This window comes from Podarcis bocagei (genome assembly GCF_964188305.1).
Source record: "Podarcis bocagei genome assembly, chromosome: 9".
NCBI lineage: Eukaryota > Metazoa > Chordata > Lepidosauria > Squamata > Lacertidae > Podarcis > Podarcis bocagei.
In genome coordinates, this window is record NC_138134.1 from 76,794,495 (window position 1) to 76,811,344 (window position 16,850).

At 48.9% G+C, this 16,850-nt stretch overlaps 1 protein-coding gene across 2 annotated transcripts in view; it reads left to right on the plus strand.

The window, feature by feature from the left end:
• The first annotated feature begins 4,837 nt into the window (after window positions 1-4,837).
• The window catches only part of FBXO41 (F-box protein 41), a 92,041-nt gene continuing 80,028 nt past the window's right edge, over window positions 4,838-16,850 (plus strand). For both annotated transcript variants that reach the window (XR_014011365.1, XM_081207030.1), the window contains exon 1: window positions 4,838-5,429. The gene's annotated coding sequence lies outside the window, so the exon portion shown is untranslated. The remainder of the gene's footprint in view (window positions 5,430-16,850) is intronic.

Here is a 16,850-nt window from a genome sequence, read left to right on the forward strand (position 1 = left end):
CCCTGCCTCCTTCTCCTTGCCCCACATCAGCCTGACTCCCTGGCTGCTGCCCTTACCTCCTCACTCCAGGCCCCCTTGGCTTCTCAGGGCAGGTGCCCACCCTGCCATCTGCCCGTGCCTCTGGACCGACGCTCCTGCGGAGCGGTCCCAGCACCCCGACTCAGCTCCGCCGAGAATCGCGCCTCGAGTCCTCCACACGCTTGGCTGCCTATGGCAGGGCCTTGACAGACAAGGACACAGCCTGGGAGTCCCATCTGCTCAAATCCTTCTGGAGAAACCCAAAGCACACATTGTGATATCATTTTTTTTGTAATAATAAAAAGAAAACAACCATCGGAGAGAGCACAGATTGTCCAAACTGTACCAGATGCTGGAAATAGAAAAAGTGTGATAACGCAATTGGGAGAAATCAAGTGATCGTCACATGGCAGGCAAAGCCGAAAGCAAATGAAGCTGACAAATTAAGGCGAAGCCCTGACCCGACCTGACCGCAGCCGAAGAAAATGGCAATTTTGCAAACGGAACCACAGAACTGCGTGACGCAACCGCTTCAGGGTAGGGGGAAATTATTCTCCTGTTTCCCTTCACGAGCATGGGGGACCATGATCAGCCCAAGGGCCACATCTCCTCCTGGGCAATGTTCCCGGGGCCACATGCCATGGTAGGCGGGGCTTCAGACACAAGTAGGCGGGGCCATGGATGTAAGCTTTGTGGGGTAGGCTGCTTTCTGCACATGCTCTCGCTCTCTTGCCTTCCTCCACCCAGGCAAGGAAAAGGCATGATCAGAGATCAAGGACACACATTCCCAGGCAGGCAGAAGAGCTCTGGGTGCCCAGGATTCCTGAATGGAGAAAGCTCCGTGGAAGTCCTTGCATCACAACACCTTCCCCTGGGCTTTAACTGAAGCATGGGGGCAAGAAAGTAAAGAACTTCTGGGAAATGATATATAATGAGATGAAAAAGATGTTGAAATATACATTCTTTTAAAAAAAAACAGAAGCATTTTTACCTGGCCAAGACATTAATAGACAAGATTGTAATTGTTCTTATATGCAACTGTAGTGGCAAGAGTACTGTTAGCCCAGAAATGGAAGCAAGAAGAAATTCTGACGAAAGAAGAATGGCAGACGAAATTAATGGACAAAATGACAGGAAGGATTCGAAAACTGCGGGACTAGAGATTCACAGAAGACTGGAAGAAGTATATGAATTATTTGAAGAGCAACTGTAATCAACAAATTACGCTAGTAGGACTACAAGAAGTTTTGTGAGGAGAAATATACGAAGTGTTACAAAGTAGAGATATTGGTTATGAGTTTGAAATGTAATAGGGAAAATAAGAAATGCATACTAAGAGATTAGATTGGAAAGTTTTCAGACAGGACTGATGGAAGTTGAAAAAATTGAATAAGATGTAAAAGTATGTTTAATTACTGTTGAAAATGATATGTTAAAACACACACACACACACACTATATATATATATGTATATGTATGTATGTATGTATGTATGTATAGCATGGGAGCAACGAGAGGTTGAGGAAGGTAGACCAGCAGAGAGGTGGTGTGTCGAATGAAAGAAAGGATACTCTCAAGGACCCCCACAGCGGTGGGGGCTGTTCCATTTCAGGAGATGGGGCATTGCCCACTGACCTCTGGCTTCTCCTACCATTGGTCTCTCTGCCACTCTCTGCCCCTCAGCCAGCTCTGGCAGAGTGTGGCTAACCGGTAAGAGTGTCAGACTAGGACCTAGAAGGACAGGGTTCAAATCCCCACTCAGCCATGGAGCTCACTGAGTGTGACCTTGCAGTGGCTGCCTCTCAGCCTAACCTACCTCACAGGGGTGTTGTGAGGATAAAATGGGAAGGCGGGAAAGTATGTATGCCACCTTGAGCTTCCTGGAAGAAAGGCAGGCTATTCATGTAAATGATGATGATGATGATGATGATGATGATAATGTATTAGTAATAATACTAATCTTTTAGTGAGCATGAAAGAGGAGAGTGCAAAATATGGTCTGAAGCTCAACATCAAAAAAACCAAGATCATGGCCACTGGGCCCATCACCTCCTGGCAAATAGAAGGGGAAGAAATGGAGGCAGTGAGAGATTTTACTTTTTTGGGCTCCATGATCACTGCAGGTGGTGACCACAGCCACGAAATTAAAAGACGCCTGCTTCTTGGGGGAAAAGCAATGACAAACCTAGACAGCATCTTAAAAAGCAGAGACATCACCTTGTCAACAAAGGTCCGTATAGTTAAAGCTTTGATTTTCCCAGCAGTGACGTATGGAAGTGAGAGCTGGACCATAAAGAAAGCTGATCGCTGAAGAACTGATGCTTTTGAATTCTGGTGCTGGAGGAGACTCTTGAGAGTCCCATGGACTGCAAGAAGATCAAACCTGTCCATTCTGAAGGAAATCAGCCCCGAGTGCTCACTGGAAGGACAGATCCTGAAGCTGAGGCTTCAATACTTTGGCCACCTCATGAGAAGAGAAGACTCCCTGGAAAAGACCCTGACGTTGGGAAAGATGGAGGGCACAAGGAGAAGGGGACGACAGAGGACGAGATGGTGGGACAGTGTTCTCGAAGCTACCAGCATGAGTTTGACCAAACTGCGGGAGGCAGTGGAAGACAGGAGTGCTGGCGTGCTCTGGTCCACAGAGTCAGGAAGAGTCGGACACGACTAAACAACAACAACAATAGTACTAATATCATAGAATTGTCCAGCTCAAAGGGATCGCGAGGGCCATCTAGTCCAACCCCCTACAATGCAGGAATCTTTTTGTCCAACATGGGGCTTGAACCCACCACCCTGAGATTAAAAGGCTCATGCTTTACCAACTGAGCTATCTCACGGATGAGTAACAGCAGCTCTCCGGCCTGAGGATGTCATGCTGTAGAGGAACCAGGGTCTCCTTTGCTCTGTCGGACTCCGCAACTGCTAAAACAGGGTGGGTCTCTATAAATGGAAGAGGCCCCAGCAGAAAAAGGAAGCTACTACTGCGGAAGAGCTGCAGGAGCTAATTGAAGTCCCAGCCCGAGGATGGCTGCCTGCTGCTGAAGCAACCTCTATGCTCAGCTCTCCATGGAGCTGTCCGTGGCGCTAGCAGAGCCTTGTCTCTGCACTGCTGAGGCCAATGCTCCAAATAGAAAACGTACCTACCTGAGATCATCTATAGAGGCTCTGCTCTGACTAGGGATGGGCGGATTGCGTTCAGTTCCCCCCATTTCTACCTCGGGTTGCATTTTATTATCTTGTTAAAAGTCCTCATGAAAAATCACCAGCAGTTCAGTGTGCGTTGTTCCTAAAATCCAGGTATTTGTATGCCATTTTGCCTTGCTTGCATGTCTTTGCAAGAAATTCCCCTTAATTATAATGCATTTTCGGCACGCTTTTCCCAATGCACACATTCGGTTATTTGGTCAGAGAAGTGTGGGCTTTGAGAGCTGGCTGAGGTTCAGTTCACACAGAGAGTGTGAATTAGGTAGGTTTTCAAAATTTGAACCGAAGCTCATTTCTCTCCTTTTCCTAGCTCAGAGTTCCCCCTCACCCTGGTGGGTGGCCACAAGAGACAGGGGCTTCTCAGTGGTGTCCCCCCGCCAAAAAAATCCCCCATCTCCCTATAGAGCCTTGCCAAGCAACCATGTTAATGCATTTTCGGTGCCAGCAGGCCTTTTTCAATTCTCCCAGAATTCTAACACCATTTTATTTATTTAATATTAATCATCTGAGTCTCGGCTGTTACCCGTGTATCTTTTGCCCTTTTGACTCTCAGTCTGCTGAGAGTCCATGGATTTTTAGTACTGTGCTGCAATCCTAATATATTATATATTTTATTTTCCTTTACTATTATTTACTCATTTCTTACATCCACATTCCACCTTTTCCTCCAAGGAGCTCAGAGCGGTGCGCGCGGTCCTCCCCTTTCCTCATTTAATCGCCGCAACAACCCTGCCAGGTAGTTTAAGCTGAGAGGCACTCTGGCGCTCTAACCGGTGCGCCATACTGCTGGGATTTATAAACCCCGCCACGGTTGCAGAGGGTCGTGCGGGGAACCGGGCTGCAGAATTAAGAACCCACGTAGGTGGATCGGGACAACGGCCAACCACTTTCCCAGTATGCCCAGTATGGGAAACCCGCCAGGAGGAGCCGAGAGCACAAGCGCCACTCTCCTCGCCCGCAGTTTCCTGCAACTGGTACTCAGAAGCAGAGCCGAGCCATCGTTGTTGCATCTTTTGGGGGGCGATTCCTCGGCTGCAAAACTGCAGCGCGGGTTGGCGCTCAGTTCTGCAGTCGGTGCAATGCACGCGCAAATATATCGAGTGTGCGCGTCGAGTGACCTTGCGCCTGGGTGTGCAAGCTGGCACACACACACACACACACACGCCCCTTTCGCTCCGGGGAGGGAGAAAAGGAACGCAAAAGGGGGTGTTTTGCAAAACGTGGAGAGGTTCGCGCTGGCCCTGGTGCTGTGCCGGCTGCCTCTCCCCCCCCCCCAAAAAAAAAAAAAAACATGGGCGCTTGGCACAGGGCAGAGACAGAAGGGCAACGGCCCCCCCTGGCATCGCAGCCCCGCAGCCAGACGGCGCAGGAGGGGCTGCCATGGAGCAGAGAGGCTGCTTCACAGTGCACAGCCAGCTGGGGTTAGGGGTGCTTGTTGAGTGGAAGGGGGGAGCCCGAGAGCCGTGCCAAACCCCCCTCCCTACCCACCCGCCCTCAGCCTCCTGAGCAGCTGCAAACTCCTTCCTCCAGCCCAGAGAGACCCTTCCAGTTTGGCCTCCCGCATCTCCCCTCCTCCTCTTCCTCCTCCTCCTCGCACCCCCCCTCGCACCCATTTCCACTCCCCCTCTCTTTTCTCTGTGGCTCCCTTGGAAATGGAGGCACGGAGATTGCAGTCAGCTGATGGGTGCTGCTGAGCCCAGGAAAAGCCTCCGCTCCTCCTTCTCTCTCCATCTCACCGCCTCCTCGGCCTCCCCAGCCCCGACAAAGGGTCTCGCTGTCGCTGGTCCCCCCCCCCCCGGGGCGGTTGGGTCAGATTATCCTATCCCGCCTCCCCCCACCGCCACCTCCTTGGAATTGGAGAGAGGTTTTTGGTCTGGCGCGCCTTCCTCGCTCTCTCGCTCGCTCTCTCTCTGCCTCCTTCCAAAGGCACAGCAGATAAGAGCTGCTACCGCCCTCTCTGGGAAGGAAAAGCATTTCTCCCTCTGTCTCTCCTTTGCAGGACCCAGAACACAGGTATGGACTAAGCAGGAGAGACTGTGCGTCCCCGAGCTCCGTCTCCTCATCCAGGCGCCGCGTGCGAGGAGGGCAGCCAGGACACCTGGGCAGGTGGGCAGCCTCCGCAGACCATCTCCCGCGCCCGCTGCCATCACCTGCTCGCTCCAGGACCTGTGAAAACGGGGAGATCAGGCAGGCCAGCCCTGAAGGTAAGGCTCTCTCTCTGTCTCCCCACGGGCATGCTGTCAGGCTGATGTGCAAAATTCTCTGGGTTGGGAAAAAGCGAAGAGCGAGAAAGAATGCTTCTGCCTTGCTTTGCACAGCGGCGCACGTCTCCCCTCGATGTGGGTGGGTGTTTTGTATTTTCTCCCCCATCAAGGAGCCCGTAAAATGAACAATTTTTCCAACGCTCGGGTCTCTGTGCCAGCCAGGTGTAGGGTTAAAAAAACACCACCCACCCCACACTGGGAGTAGGTTGGAAATGTCACACCGTGGCCTTTGGAGGAGCAGGCAAAATAAGGAGGGGAGCGAATGTGTGGGTCTCTGCTCCCCCATCCCCTGAAATCTTTCGCGTCTTTCCAGGCAGAATGGAAGGATGAAAAGCAAGGAGCAAATTCTAGAGGCGAGGATTGCAGAGGTTTTCTGTGTAGCTCTCCCCGCACAGACCATCCAATTAGCTGACAGTGACTCACAAAACAGAATTCAATACGGACTCCTTTAGTCTCTGCCGTAAGAGGTTCTATTATTCCAGTTTTCTTTTCTTCTCTCTCTCCCCCCTTCCCCTCTATCTGATGTAGCTGGAGAAAAGAAAAGAGCCCCCCCCCCTGTCTCCCTCCCTCTTCTCCACTCTGCATGTGCAAATTTGCTATCGCAGTATCTCATAGTAACCGTTGCATGAAATCCAGATTGTCGGGAGTGTTATCCATAAGGCAGTTATGAATGCTCGGAGGTTGAGATCTTGCTTTCTGGAGATGCGCCGCCTCAGTTGTAGCTGCAGAATCAGAGCCGCCGTGGATGCGGGCCAGCAAGGGTTAACTGGAATGATGGCTGAGTATTAATATTGCAACTAGAGGGTTTGCGAACTACTTTGGGGTCTGTAATAAGCCAGGCGACAGAGTTTAAGAAGAGCCCTGTGGTTAAGTTTGCAAAAAATAAATAAAAATGGGCGATACGTTTTCAGAAATATTGTGGAAGGTTTGCAGGGTCACAGAAACTCCCCCTGTGATCTCTTTTCTCTGGGAGATATTTAATGCAAAACCGACCTTTGTCATGTTTGCATTCTGGTGTGTGTGCGTGGACGGGAGAACCAATATTCCGAAGGAAATTTGCTAAGGAAGAATAAAGCTCCGTTTTCTAGCTAGAAAGGGCTGTAGCTTGCTGGCAGGGCAGCTGCTTTGAATGCAGAAGGGCTGGGTTCAACCCCTGGAACCTCCAGGTGAGGCTGGAAGACTCTCCTGCCTGAAACCTTTGAGAGCGGCTGCCAGTCAGAGTGGACGGCACTGAATAAGGCAGACAAAGCAGATTCCCCAGGTTTCTAGAGCTCACTATTTTGAATTGGAGAAGGCACCGTGCCATCCTTGACTTGTGCCAAGTGCTGTACAGTATGCAAAAGGGGCATGGTTTTGCACACAGAGGCTTAGAGTTGAGCAAGTGCAAAGCCCATAGGAGGAATTCCTTTTGGCGGTTCTGCTTCCAGATCCCAAGCAGTGGATTTCTGTGGAAAGCCCAGCTCGGATTTCAGCATCAATGCTCTCAAATCCCACCTCAGTCGTAGTTGCGCTGCATCACGGGTTTCCTTGTTTAAGGGGCTGCAGAAACCACCAAAGGGGAAATGTGTGTTTTCAGTCACGGGAAAGAATGTCATTGGACTCTAAAACATGAGGGAAACATTAGGAAACATTAAGGGAAATCCGGGCGAGGAATTCATGCCTTTTGGATGGCAATTTTGTTCAATTCAAAGAAAGTTGTTTGGTGCAAAAAGAGTGAGGTGTCAGGAGAAAGAATGGGAAGTTGCCAAATGGTGCTCATTCATGCAAGCAGGTCTCTTAGGCAGAGTCATTGAATATGTGGTCTATTCTGCAATGCCCAGGGGATTTTCGTGCTAGAGTTTTGAAGAGATGGAACCAGGGTCTGGGGTTATTAAAATCCTTATTTCAAAGGAAGGCGTTAATGTTCAAGGTATGTCATTGCTGCGCCCATGTTACAGATGAGGAACTGAGGCTGAGTGATAACACGCCCAAGTTGGCTGCTCATCATTTGAGCCAGAATCCTCTCCTTGAAGCCCCTCCAATTGCTCATTTCAAAGCAAAAGCATTTAATACGGTATGCGATTAGGAAAACAATTGTTGTTAGGGCCTTCTTGGTAGTTGTGCCTGCCCCGTGGAATGCCCTCCCACCAGATGTCAGAGATAAACAACTTTCAGAAGAAATCTGAAGGCAGCCCTGCGTAGGGAAGCTCTTAATGTTTGATCATAGAATCATAGAATCATAGAGTTGGAAGAGACCACAAGGGCCATCGAGTCCAACCCCCTGCCAAGCAGGAAACACCATCAGAGCACTCCTGACATATGGTTGTCAAGCCTCTGCTTAAAGACCTCCAAAGTAGGAGACTCCACCACACTCCTTGGCAGCAAATTCCACTGTCGAACAGCTCTTACTGTCAGGAAGTTCTTCCTAATGTTTAGGTGGAATCTTCTTTCTTGTAGTTTGGATCCATTGCTCCGTGTCCACTTCTCTGGAGCAGCAGAAAACAACCTTTCTCCTTCCTCTATGTGACATCCTTTTATATATTTGAACATGGCTATCATATCACCCCTTAACCTCCTCTTCTCCAGGCTAAACATGCCCAGCTCCCTTAGCCGTTCCTCATAAGGCATCATGATGTTTTGTTTTATATTCTGTTGGAAGCCAGGTTAGGGTAACCCAGCCAGATGGGTGAGGTACAGGTAATAAATTGTTGTTGCTGTTGGTTTGGAGGAGGGGAAACCTCAGATAACAAATCTGTGATTGCTGGAGGCAAAATGGAAATCTGGACCATTTTGGAATCATAGAATTGTAGAAAGGGAAGGGGCTCTCCAGGGGTCATCTAGTCCAACCCCCCTGCAATGCAGGAACCACAGCTAACGAACCCCGGACAGATGGCCATGCAACCCCTGTCTAAAAAGCTCTAATGAAGGGGAATCCAGGCCCCCACTTTCCGAGGTAGTTCGAACAGCTTTTAGCATCAGAAATTTCTTCCTAATATATAGCTGCAATCTCCTTCCTTGTCATTTGAAGCCATCGGTTCAGGTCCTGCCCTCCAGAGCAGGAGAAAACAAGCTTGCTCCATCTTCCGCGGGACCACCCTTCAGATCTTTGGAGACAGCTATCCTATCATCACAACAAATACATGGGATGTGAGTGGTGCTGTGGGTGAAACCACAGAGCCTAGGGCTTGCCGATCAGAAGTTGGCGGTTCGAACCCCCTGACGGGCTGAGCTCCCGTTGCTCGGTCCCTGCTCCTGCCAACCTTGCAGTTCGAAAGCACGTCAAAGTGCAAGTAGAGAAATAGGTACCGCTCCGGCGGGAAGGTAAACGCCGTTTCCGTGCGCTGCTCTGGTTCACCAGAAGCGGCTTAGTCATGCTGGCCACATGACCCGGAAGCCCTACACCGGCTCCCTTGGCCAGTAAAGCGAGATGAGCGCCATAACCAGAGTCGGCAACGACTGGACCTAATGGCCAGCGATCCCTTTACCTTTACCTTTATCCTATCATCTCTCAGTCTTCTCTTCTCCAAGCTAAATGTCCCACTTTGGACACTCGTCTGCAGACTTCAGGATGCGGTGCACCAGTCAAATTCAGCAACTGTGCTAGATGTCACTTACCGGAAGGTCCCTGGGTTAAGCGGTTTTTGTGGCAGCCCAGGAAGCTGGTTCAAGTTGGTTTCCTTTCCATCTGGTTTCGCCTGTCGAAAAGAGACTGTAACCCTTTTCGGACAGGGACTGTGTTGTATTTTGCTTGCTCTTCTGATCAAGGGGCAGTAACTACAGTGGTACCTCGGGTTACAGACGCTTCAGGTTACAGACTCCACTAACCCAGAAATAGTACCTCGGGTTAAGAACTTTGCTTCAGGATGAGAACAGAAATCGTGCTCCGGCGGCGCGGCAGCAGCAGGAGGCCCCATTAGCTAAAGTGGTGCTTCAGGTTAAGAACAGTTTCAGGTTAAGAACGGACTTCCAGAACGAATTAAGTTCTTAACCCGAGGTGCCACTGCATTTGTCTTATGCTATGTCATTTTTGGGAACCTAGGAGTGTGTATATGTCTCTGACACTTTGTCACACTTCCCTGCATTTCACACATTGAATGAGAAGGTGTCTTGTCACAAGTTGTGCTCCATCACACCCGATTCAAGTTCACTTTCTTTCTTTCTTTTTGCATTACTGGGGCAGGAGGTTGGTAGCGAATTCGCGCCTTTTCGTACTAACCTCTGGGGCTTATAGTCCCAGGTGGCATTTGGTGAGAGTCTGCCCTAGCTTTGTGCATTTGACTGTTACCAAGCAATACTTGTGGGTCATTCCAACTTGCTGAAGTTATCCTGCCCCCTCCCCAGTAAACGTTTTGAGAAAAGGGGGCTTGGGAATGATATCTGCAGGGAGCAGCAATGAGAGTAGACGTTCTAGGCAGGAAGAACTAGATGCAGAAATATATGATGGGGGACACCTTGCTTACTAGCAGAACATGTGAAAGTGACCTAGATCAGGGTTCCCCAAACTAAGGCCCGCGGGCTGGATAAGGCCCGAGGGACTTGTTTATCCAGCCCACAGCAACCCCTGCTGCCCGCTGCCGCTCCCCACTCTTACCGGCGCTGCACTGCACCGGAAATAGCTTGTGTGCATGTGCAAGCGTTATTTGTGCATGTGCAAGCGTTATTTCCGGTGCACATCTGGGTCAGAGAAGGCCCATGCACAAGCTCTTTCCGGTGCTCCTCCGACCTGGAAGTGCGCCGGAAATAGCGTGTGTGCATGCGTATGGGCATGCACTCCCCAACCTGTGGCCCACTGCATGATCGGCGCTGGAGACACCGGCCCGAGGCACGGTAAGTTTGCTGACACCTGATCTAGAGGTCTCGGGGGGCCGCAGGCTTAAAATGAATCAACAGTGTGATGCAGCAGCAAAAAAACCTAATGATGTTCTAGGCTGCATCAACCGAAGTCAGTTGTCCAGATCAAGGGAAGGAATAGCCCCACTCTGTTCTGCCTTGGCCAGGCCACACCTGGAGTCCTGTGTCCAGTTCTGGGCACCACAACTTAAGGATGTTGATAATGTAAGCTGGAACATGTGCAGAGGAGGGCAACCAAAATGATCAAGGGTCTGGAAACTAAGCCTTATGAGGAGTGGTTGAAGGAGCCGGGTAAGTTTAGCCTGGAGAAGAGGAGACAGAGAGGAGATATGAGAGCCATCTTCAAATATCTCCAGGGCTGTTACATGGAAGAGGGAGCAAGTTTGTTTTCTCCTGCTAGCCCCGACTGTGGAGGCAGAGCTGAGCCACTGTGTCTAGTAGCCTCTGATAGCCCTCTCCTCTCCCATAATTTCATCTAATCCTCTTTTAAAGCCATCATTGCCCCTTGTGGCAGGGAGTTCCATAGTCTAACTATGCACGGTGTAGGACCGTGTAGCAGGGTAGGACTTGAACCCATGGCTTCAAGTTACAAGGAAGGAGATTCTGATTAAACACCAGGGAAACTTTCTGACAGTAAGAGTTGTTGGAAGCCACCCGGGGTGGCTGGGGAAACCCAGCCAGATGGGTGGGGTAGAAATAATAAATTGTTGTTGTTGTTGTTGTTGTTGTTGTTGTTGTTGTTGTTGTTGTTGTTGTTGTTGACGACAATGGAAAGGTCTCCTTCGGTGGGAGGTGGAGTCTCCTTCCATGGAGGTTTTTAAGCAGAGGTTAGATGGCCCTCTGTCCTGGATGCTTGAGCTGAGTTTCCCGCATTGTAGGGGGTTGGACTAGATGACCCTTGTGGTCCCTTCCAACTCTACAATTCTATGCCAAGGCAGACCTTCCTCCTCTTTCTTATCTTCCACAGTAAGTGTTGCTGGCTAAAACTCTCTCGCTGGTGCCCAGAAGGAATTGTTTTCTCTGACCACTGGGCCCATTATTCTGTTAAAGCAAACGCGAGGCAAACGTCCACCAGGCCTTCGTAAAAGAGAAAGCTCATATTTGCAAAGATCTTTCAACATTTCAAATGAGCATGCTGGCATCAAACATGCCAGCATTGAAAAATCAGCCGTCAGATCACAAATACGTGAATGTAGGGCACACTCGGCATGCAAATAAACATTTATGAAGTCTCCGTATATTAATTCAGAGTAATTGCGCCGTACAACCAGGGTTTCTCGGCTCCAGAACTCGCAGACATACAGTGAAGCTCGATGCCGGAAGATTCAGGGCAGATGAAGGAAAATCCTTCACACCGTGCACAGTTAGACTATGGAACTCCCTGCCACAAGGGGCAATGATGGCTTTAAAAGAGGATTTGATGAAATTATGGGAGAGGAGAGGGCTATCAGAGGCTACTAGACACAGTGGCTCAGCTCTGCCTCCACAGTCGGGGCTAGCAATGCTTCTGAATAGCAGCTGCAGGAAACCGCAGGAGGACAGAGTTGCTGCTGTGTTCGAATCCTGCTTGTGAGTTTCCCACAGGCCTCTGGTTGGCGACTGCGAGGTCAGGATGCTGGCCTAGGTGGGCCATGGCCCTGATCTAGCAGGTTCGCATTACGTTTTCATGCTCCAGCTGACGGTGAGGTCTTTCCACAGCTCTGCTTCCACACCCAGGGCCTTTTCAGCACTGGCCCCGACTTGGTGGAACGCTCTGTCACAAGAGACCAAGGCCCTGCGGGGGTTGACATCTTTCCGCAGGGCCTGCAAGACAGAGCTGTTCTGCCTGGCCTTTGGTTTGGACTCCGTCTGACCCTTATGTTTCCCTCCCCTTATGGTTTTGACTTTTAAAATGAGGCTGTATTTTAAATTGCATTTTAACCTGTATTTTAAATTGTTTTTTCTTTCTATTCTTTATTATGTTTTTATTGAAATTTTATTGATGTTAGCTGCCCTGAGCCCGGCTTTGGCCAGGGAGGGTGGGGTATAAATAATAATAATAATAATAATAATAATAATAATAATTATTATTATTATTATTATTATTATTATTACATGACATCCTGTTAGCCGGAGGTTCGAATGACCTCGCTCAGCTCAGGACTAGCTGCATGCAAAGCCCCCACTCTACCACTGAGAGCTACAGCACCTCCCCTACTTTAATTTTAGCTCCATTGACTGCAATGAGAAAAATTGCACGACAAACGCTGCCACTCTCACTGCGACCAATGAGACTGATGATCAGACTCAGCATGTTTTGCAGCGATGACCCAGTGCCCGCCTAATAATAATAATAATAATAATAATAATAATAATAATTGTATTTATACCCCACCCTTCCCGGTTCAAAAACCGGGCTCAGGGCAGCTAACAATAAATTTAAAGCACTTACGTAATTGTAAAAGCAGCATAAAACACATTATAAAAACATGAACAACAATAAAATTCAAAAGTCAGTTTAGGGGAAATAAGCATTAGATAATCCCCAGGGCTTGCTGGCTGAATTGGTCCTACTTGGGCAGTGAGGAGGCCAGGGGAGAATTAGCTGTGGGGTCTCAGAGCGGGTGATCTTCATAAAAGGGGAGGGGGAGGGAAGGAAGAGGAGTAAAAGATCAGGCTGAATTCAAATTAAAGGCCAGGCGGAATAGCTCTGTCTTACAGGCCCTGCAGAAGGAGGTTAAATCCTGCAGGGCCCTGGTCTCCTGGGACACAGCATTCCACCAGGTCGGAGCCACCACTGAGAAGGCCCTGTCCCTGGTGGAGGATAGTCTGGCTTCCTTAGGGCCCGGGACCTCTAAACTATGGTTGTTCATGGACCTTAAGGTCCTCTGCAGGGCAGACCAGGAGAGGCGGTCCTGTAAATACGAGGGCCCTAAGCCACAAAGGGCTTGTATAATTGGAAGGGACCCTGAGGGTCATCTAGTCCAACCCCCTGCAATGCGGGAATCTCAGCTGAAGCCTCCATGACAGATGGCCACCCAACCATTGCTTAAAAGCCTCCAATGAGGGAAGAGTCCATCACCTTCTTAGGGAATCTGTTCCACTGTCAAATAACTCTTGCCAGCAGAAATTTCTTCCTGATGTTTAGTCGCAATCTCCTGTCTTGTAGCTTGAAGCCTTGGGTTCGAGTCCTACTCTCTGGAGCAGGAAAAACAAGCCTGCTTCATCCGCCATGTGACAGCCCTTAACATATTTGAAGATGGCTATCATATCTCCTTTCAGTCTCCTCCTTTTCAAGTTAAACACACACAGCTCCCCCAGCTGTTCCTTATAAGGCTTGCTTCCCAGGTCCTTCATCATCTTGGTCTTATATAATTCAGCATTCTTCAACCTGGAGCCCTCCATATGTTTTGGACTATAATTCTCATCAGCCCCAACCATCACGGCTACCTGGAGGACGGCAGGTCGGGGAGGCTCCCTTGTATTATCCTGGAGGATGGAATATTGCCCTAAGCCACAAAGGGCTTTAAAGGTCAAGACCAGCAGGAGACCCCCCAAGCCCATTCAGACCCCAATTTCCCCAGCAAAAAGGATCAAGTAGGAGGAGAGGCCCTTCTCTGCTAGAAGCCCCTTGAGAAAACTACCAGTCAGAATGGAGAATTAATTTATATCCAACCTTTTCCTCCAAGGAGGTCAAGGCAGCCTACGTGGTTCTCCAGTCCTCACACAACGACCCTGTGAGGTAGGTTAGGCTGAGAGGTAACCCAGAGAGCTTTGCAATCTCTCAGGTCCTGATCCACGCAGGAATCACAGAACTTCAGAGTTGGAAGGGACCCCGAGGGTCATGTAGACCAACCCCCAGGAATGCATTCATCTCAACTGGATTGTACATGACAGGTGGCCGTCCAAACTCTGCTTGGCAGGGGGTTGGACTAGATGACCCTCAGGGTCCCTTCCAACTCTACAATTCGATGAACTGTGATGAACTGTGTCCAGTTCTGGGCACCACATTTCAAGAAGGACACTGACAAACTGGAACCTCCTCTGGACACGTTCCAGTCGATCGATCGTCTCTATTATGGGTCCTCTCAATTTTGCACCCTTCCAGGCGTTTGGAACTGCACACATTGCCCTCAGTCCAGTGCTCCACCACCTTCAGAGGCTAATAGCCTCCTAAAGTCCTTCCTGATGTTGAGTCAGAATCTCCTTTATTGTTATTTGAATCCAGTGCTTTTTTCCCATTAAAAAATGTTTAGGGGTACTCTAATTTTGACTCAGGACGCGGGTGGCGCTGTGGGTTAAACCACAGAGCCTAGGACTTGCCGATCAGAAGGTCGGCGGTTCGAATCCCCATGACGGGTGAGCGCCCGTTGCTCGGTCCCTGCTCCTGCCAACCTAGCAGTTCGAAAGCACGTCAAAGTGCAAGTAGATAAATAGGTACCGCTCTGGCGGGAAGGTAAATGGTGTTTACTTGCGCTGCTCTGGTTCGCCAGAAGCAGCTTAATCATGCTGGCCAGATGACCCGGAAGCTGTAAGCTGGCTCCCCCAGCCAGTAAAGTGAGATGAGTTCCCCAACCCCAGAGTCAGCCACGACTAATGGTCAGGGGTCCCTTTACCTCTTTAATTTTGACTCAAGAAAATCACCATTTTATAGTTCAAATCAGGGGAAATAAATACAGTAAATGGACAAAAGTACAAGGAACATTCATTACCTCATATTACACAGCTGACAGCTCACAGTATCTTCCATATTAGCATGAGGTTGTGTGTGCTAACATCTTCCCAATTTCTCTGATTGCTGTTGGTGTCCGTCACCAGATGTCGTCCTTTCAAACAGTTAGTCATTTTACTATGGAAGTGAGAGCTGGACCATAAAGAAGGCTGATCGCCGAAGAATTTATGCTTTTGAATTCTGGTGCTGGAGGAGACTCTTGAGAGTCCCATGGACTGCAAGAAGATCCAACCTCTCCATTCTGAAGGAAATCAGCTCTGAGTGCTCACTGGAAGGACAGATCCTATAGCTGAGGCTCCAATACTTTGGCCACCTCATGAGGAGAGAAGACTCACTGGAAAAGACACTGATGTTGGGAAAGATGGAGGGCACAAGGAGAAGGGGACGACAGAGGACGAGATGGTTGGACAGTGTTCTCGAAGCTACCAGCATGAGTTTGACCAAACTGCGGGAGGCAGTGGAAGACAGGAGTGCCTGGCGTGCTCTGGTCCAGGGGGTCACGAAGAGTCGGACACGACTAAACGACTAAACAACAACAACACTCATATTAAAATACTGCCCCTCAACGAGGCCACCGCACATCCACATTCCAATTCCTGCTTCACACATTAAACGCTTGCTTCCATCTGAGAATCGGGAAACACCGGGAAAGGAAAGGATATTTAAAGCCTGGCACAAAGACATCTCCAGATTTATTTGGCAGGGGAAGAAGCCGAGAGTAAAGTTTAAAATTTTGACGGATGCGAAAGAAAGAGGAGGCTTCGCCCTCCCCGACTTGAAGATATATTACGAGGCATCTAGCTTATGCTGGATAAAGACATGGATAAAGCTAGAAGATGGGGAAGTGCTAGACTTAGAGGGTCACGATAACCGCTATGGGTGGCATGCTTACCTGTGGCATGGGCGGAAGAAGGGCCACAAAGGATTTGGGAACCATATATTCAGGGGCCCTTTGTTGGAGGTTTGGGAGAGATATAAGGAGATGTTAGAACCCAGAACACCCCAATGGTTATCGCCGTTAGAGGTAATGGCCATCAAAAAGACTAATATGGGAACTAAATGGGCAACCTACGAACAATTGCTTATGAAGGAGGAAGGAAAATGGAAAATGAGGCCGTACGATCAAGTTAAATCTCAAGTATATGATTGGCTACACTACCACCAAATAAATGATATGTTTAGGAAAGATGTAAAAGATAAAGGCTACGCCGACAAAAACTCTAGATTCCAAACCGAGATCCTGGGGAGCAATATAAAAATACTATCCAAACTGTACAAATACTTACTGGACTGGAACTTAGCTGACGAAGAGGTTAAGGTGGTAATGACTCACTGGGCTAGAGATCTTGGCCGTAATATCTATTACGAAGAGTGGGAAAAACTCTGGAAACAACACTTAAAATTTACGGCCTGTGTGTCACTTAAGGAGAACCTAATGAAAATGTTTTATCGCTGGTACCTGACTCCGGTTAAGTTAGCCAAAATGTATGGATACGTGCAACAAATGCTGGAAATGTAAAGTAAGGGAAGGCACCTTCTACCATATGTGGTGGGAATGCCCAAAGGTTACAGGGTTTTGGGAGAGTATATATGATGAAATGAAAAAAATGTTAAGATACACCTTTAACAAAAGACCAGAGGCGTTCCTGCTAGGCTTGGTAGGAAAGGAAATAAAGAAGAAAGATTATAAATTGTTCCAGTACGCAACAACGGCAGCAAGGGTCCTAATAGCAAAAAACTGGAAGCAGGAGAGTATTCCAACAACGGAAGAATGGAGAAGCAAATTGTTGGAATATGTGGAGATGGATAGGATGACATGT